Genomic DNA, 6,000 nt, shown 5'->3' on the forward strand with positions numbered 1-6,000 from the left:
CCGAAGATGACAACAGGTACCCCAAAAACTGCACCTCCTGGATAGTGAAAACTACATTCTAGTTTAGCATATAGTTTGTTATCCCTTAATATCTGAAGAACCTTTTTAACATGCCCCCGATGTGTCTCAAAATCAGGTGAGTAAACCAAAATATCATCCAGATAGACCACCACAAACCTGCCCATCAAATGATGGAAAATATCATTAATGAAATGCTGGAACACCGCAGGTGCATTGGTCAGACCGAAAGGCATAACCAGACTATCGAAATGCCCTTCAGGGGTATTGAACGCTGTTTTCCATTCGTCCCCTTCTCTGATTCTAACCAGATTGTAGGCTCCCCATAAATCCAACTAGGAGAACACCTTAGCTCCCACAACCTGGCTGAACAAATCTGGAATCAGAGGAAGAGGGTATGGATCTCGGATGGTAATTTGATTTAATTCCCGGAAATCTAAACAGGGACATAGACCGCCATCTTTCTTTTTCACGAAGAAGAACCCTGCCGCCATGGCTGAAGATGATATGTCCCTTCTCCAGACTCTCAGCAATAAAATCCTTCATGGCTTGTATCTCAGGGCCAGAAAGATTATACAGTCTAGACTTCGGTAGTTTAGCTCCGGGGGTCTGGTTAATAGGACAGTCATATGCACGATGAGGAGCAAATCCTGACACCCCTTCTCAGAAAAAACATCCTCAAAACCAGACAAAAACGCAGGTAAGATCTCTGTAGAGACTGCAGAAAAGGAAATGTTTAAACCATTCTCATGGTAGTAATCTCCCCATTCAATGACCTCTCTGGATTGCCCATCCACTATCGGATTATGTTTCACCAACCAGGGTAGACCCAGTACAATTGGAGTAGGAAGGCCGTCCAGGACATAACAAGGAATTTTCTCACAATGAACAGACTCCACCCTCAGTCTTACATTATGGACAATCTGAGTCAGAGCTTTCTGTGCACGTGGTGTTGAGTCGATGGCAAAAATAGAAATGGGCTTAGCTAAAGTACAGCAAGCAAACCCATGAGTTCTCACAAACTCAGAATCAACCATGCTGACTCCAGCTCCATTGTCTATAAACACAGAAATTTTCTCAATCCTGCTCTCTAGCACCACCTCTGTTGTCAGGACAAACCAAGAACTGCAGGTTGACGACAAACACACCCCTTGATTATCCAACTTCAAACTACTAAGGGTTAATCAAGTTTTATTTTGCTTAGGAATCGGGGGACAGCCACGCATAAAATGTCCCTTTTTTCCACAAAAAAAACATGCGCCCTTTTTTTGCAGATCTCAGTGGAAGCGTACGATGCAGAGGCACCCCCTAACTTCAGAACTGAGTTCTTCCACCTCCACCAGTACTGGTTCACCCCCAGACTGCTCCTCCAGCAAAGGGGCATTATCCCGAAAAGAAGGCTCCAGAGAAGATGGTCTCACCCACCTATCCCGAAGGTGTCTATCAACAAGTATAGCCAATGACATGGCAGCCTCCAAGGACTCTGAGGTTTCATACACAGCCAAGGCATCTTTCAACCTTTCAGTAAGGCCCTAACAAAATTGGCATCTAAGAGCCGGGTCAATCCATTTGGTATCAGTTGCCCATCTGCGGAATTCCACTGACCGATTCCCCTGCTGAAGGTTGACGCTGCCTGGACTCAGCCAAGGAGATTCGGTCAGGATCATCATAGCTGAGGGCTAGAGCCCCGAAAAAACCCTCCTCTGACTAGAGAAAAACAGGACCCTGTGACAAAGAGAGCCCAGGATTGAGGATCTTCTTGCAACATAATCCCCACTCGCTGCTCCTCATCTCCAGAGGAGTAAGGACGAAGTATAAAATATAACTTGCGAGCTTCCTTGAACACAAAAAACTTGTCCCTACCTCCTGAAAATTTGTCCGGGAGGGCAATCTTAGATTCAAGCTGGACCGGCCTACCTGCAGAGTCCCCAGCATTAGGAGTCTGCAGTCGTTGCCATTGCTGCTGAACCTCAGAGCGAAGGTCAGTCACCTCCAGAGACAGCTTGTACAGCTGCTCTGCCAGCATTGCAACGGGATCCATGAACCAAGGGAGAAAGAAAATAAAACACACACAAAAAAAACCAAAAACACATACACACAAAAAAAAACACGTCAGTTATTTTTTTTTTCCTTTTCCTTTTTTATGCACGGCCGGTGATAATGTCAAGCAGGGTGAGAGAAAGACTAAGTGCACAACAATGGGAAGAGGGGAAGGGAGCCCAACAACTATGGAAATGGGGAGTGGAGACCCTAGGCAGATCTAATATCACCCTGCCTAGCCTATCATCCCTATATAGGTTCCATACCTATCAACGAGCAAGAACCTAATCCCTGAATGTCCCTAGAGCTAGGCCCTAGATAGGGAGGGGACAGGGTGGACTCTAGTCAGGTCCCACTACAAACTAAAGACAACAAGGTAAACATACAAAGGGGATACACATAGCTTGAGCAGACACCAGAGAGATAACGCCAACTGTCTCCAAGGGCACCAAAGAAGAAACTAGCTGACTTCTAGTGCTCCAAGCCTGCACAGAGATACATAGAACTATCACCGGTGAGTCTTTGGAGAAACGGAGAGTTTTTAACTACCAAGCAAGGGTGTGTCATTCAGCAGCAGAAGGTGGAGGTCGCTGCTGGGTCATAAAGGAAGAAGGATATAACTACACCACAGAGATGAGAGGATCAAGAAGGCGTCTTCAATGCCAAGCGCAGTGACGGTCTACAGCCGGATCCAGAGCGACTGTCTGTCACACCTGACACACCCATGACAGTGGGCCCATGATACTGTATGGAGGTCTATGTGGGCCCATTATACCATATGGAGGACTATGTTAGGTCCATTATACTGTATGGAGGACTATGTGGGGATCATTATACTATGTGGAGGACTTTGTGAGGCCCATTATACTGTATGGAAGAATATGTGGGGCCCATTATACTGTGTGGAGGGCTGTGTGGAGATCACATTAGGGGCATCATACTGTGTTGGGGTCACCATATTTTGATGGGGGGGTACAGTAGGGTCATCATACCTTGTGTGTTGAGGGTACTGTGGAGGAATTCCCTGTGGGGGTATCATCCTGTGTGTGGGGGACACGTGTGTTGGCATTATACTGTGTTATTTATTAATGCAAGATTTTTTATTCTTTATTACATATTTAAAATTAGGCCACTGGGTCATATGCTTTATACGGCTCTTACATGACATATTATATTATTCCACTATTCCCCATTTGTGATTATGTGTTTATTTTATTCTAAGATCTATTAACTAAAATGTACTTTGTTTGTGGGACCACCCCTTTAAGTTTCTTTCCATATTAAAAGGTTCATTGTTATATTTGATAAGGAAAAACATTCTCAATTGTAGACATTTTTTCAAGGTTGGCCTGTGACTTTGTCCAAGTTTTTAATTTTGGCCCTATTTGCATTTGAGTTTGACATCCTTGTAGCCAAGGCTGTGGAGTTGGTAAGCCAAACCTTTGACTCCGACTCCTCAATTTCCCTGACCTCCGAATCCAGGGCTCCAGCTCCGACTCCACAGCACTGCCTCAATGCTGAGCATGTACATAAAGTGCAGCACAGATTTATCTCAACTAAAAGCTTAAAACCTTAGATCAGGAATAGAACAGACATTTATAGGACATTTCATAACTTTCCCAAATTCTTCTGAAAAAATTTGCAGCACATCTTGCATTGAACTACTGTACCAATTTATTATATATTTTAGGCATCAGAGTCGGTCCATTTTATTCCGACTCTACTGCCCTGCCTGTAGCTAACAGCAACTTGTAAGCACTTAGCAGTGAGATCACAACAATCTACTCCTGTGTGAGATGTAACTACACCCAGCTCTGCAGAGGAATTACAAGATTCTGTGAGGCAACAGACTTAAGTGTGACTCATCTCTGGACAGGCAGTGTGGGGGAAGTGGCAGTACAGCAGAGCTGACATTGCTGTGAGAAGAGGTGAGCTGATAGAAGGGTTTGTAATGTGAGACAGCTAAACTCAGCAGAACTTTCTAATCACGCAGGAGATTAGACCAGGAGATCAGAGCTGTATAATTACATCTCACACTCTGAGAAACCTAAGATATTTTGGGGGCATGTTCTTTTTCTGCTTATTGCTGCCCTAGGTAAAAACTAAATAATAACACCCACTCGGAAAAGTTAAATAGTTAAATCATTGGGTCCCAAATACTTTGATTGCTTACAGAGATGTAAAATTTAAAAAAAAAAAACGATTATGCTCTGCAGCCACTATTACATCTTAGGTCCAGTTCAATGCGAAAAATTTGGTGAAAGGTCCTCTTTAATCAACATTAATTATCCAGTTGTTTTCTTTAATAAACCAATATAGTCACCATTGTAATTCCCTCATCGGTCGTCCTCAAGCTTTCACAGAGCTCTTAATAACAATAAAGTCCCCTTCATCACAATGACTGTTGCTGTAGACATGTAGACATTGTAATCACGGCCATATTGTCACTTTTCTCAAAAAACTAGACAGAAGACAAAAAATAAATATATGTTTGATTTATTTTTTTTTGCTTAAAATCATACATACAGATCTTGTCTTTTTAATGTAGCCTTAAAGCAAAATTTCCTCTCCTTGGTTTGTGTTCTATTAATAGTCGAATGATGCTCTTGCCCACATACTGTATATCAAAGGTTGCAAAGTTTTCTGGGAATTTCAGAATATTCAAGGCTTCGGAGTGGACTATTATGTTCTTTACCTTCACCTCAGTATGTTCTTATCACAGAACAAGTAGAGATAAGACAGTAGGGGAAAGGGATAATACGTTGTGACGAGCATTAGATATTGCTTTATGGCATCTGAAACAGTCACATAGACATACAGTGCTGGCCAAAAGTATTGGCACCCCTGCAATTCTGTCAGATAATACTCAGTTTCTTCCTGAAAATGATTGCAATCACAAATTCTTTGGTATTATTCTCTTCATTTAATTTGTCTTCAATGAAAAAAACACAAAAAGAATTGTCCTAAATCCAAATTGGATATAATTCCACACCAAACCTAAAAAAGGGGGTGGACAAAAGTATTGGCACCCTTTGAAAAATCATGTGATGCTTCTCTAATTCGTGTAATTAACAGCACCTGTAACTTACCTGTGGCACCTAACAGGTGCTGGCAATAACTAAATCACACTTGCAGCCAGTTAACATGGATTAAAGTTGACTCAACCTCTGTCCTGTGACCTTGTGTGTACCACATTGAGCATGGAGAAAAGAAAGAAGACCAAAGAATTGTCTGAGGACTTGAGAAACCAAATTGTGAGGAAGCATGAGCAATCTCAAGGCTACAAGTCCATCTCCAAAGACCTGAATGTACCTGTGTCTTACGTGCGCAGTGTCATCAAGAAGTTTAAAGCCCATGGCACTGTGGCTAACCTCCCTAGATGTGGACGGAAAAGAAAAATTGACCAGAGATTTCAACGCAAAATTGTGCGGATGGTGGATAAAGAACCTCGACTAACATCCAAACAAGTTCAAGCTGCCCTGCAGTCCGAGGGTACAACAGTGTCAACCTGTACTATCCGTCGACGTCTGAATGAAAAGGGACTGTATGGTAGGATACCCAGGAAGACCCCACTTCTTACCCCGAGACATAAAAAAGCCAGGCTGGTTTTTGTCAAAACTTACCTGAGAAAGCCTAAAACGTTTTGGAAGAATGTTCTCTGGTCAGATGAGACAAAAGTAGAACTTTTTGGGAAAAAGCATCAACATAGAGTATACAGGAAAAAAAAGAGGCATTCAAAGAAAAGAACACGGTCCCTACAGTCAAACATGGCGGAGGTTCCCTGATGTTTTGGGGTTGCTTTGCTGCCTCTGGCACTGGACTGCTAGACCGTGTGCATGGCATTATGAAGTCTGAAGACTACCAACAAATTTTGCAGCATAATGTAGGGCCCAGTGTGAGAAAGCTGGGTCTCCCTCAGAGGTCATGGGTCTTCCAGCAGGA

This window comes from Phyllobates terribilis, unplaced genomic scaffold, assembly GCF_046119375.1.
Source record: "Phyllobates terribilis strain yellow unplaced genomic scaffold, ASM4611937v1 Scaffold_5__5_contigs__length_657084704, whole genome shotgun sequence".
Lineage (NCBI taxonomy): Eukaryota > Metazoa > Chordata > Amphibia > Anura > Dendrobatidae > Phyllobates > Phyllobates terribilis.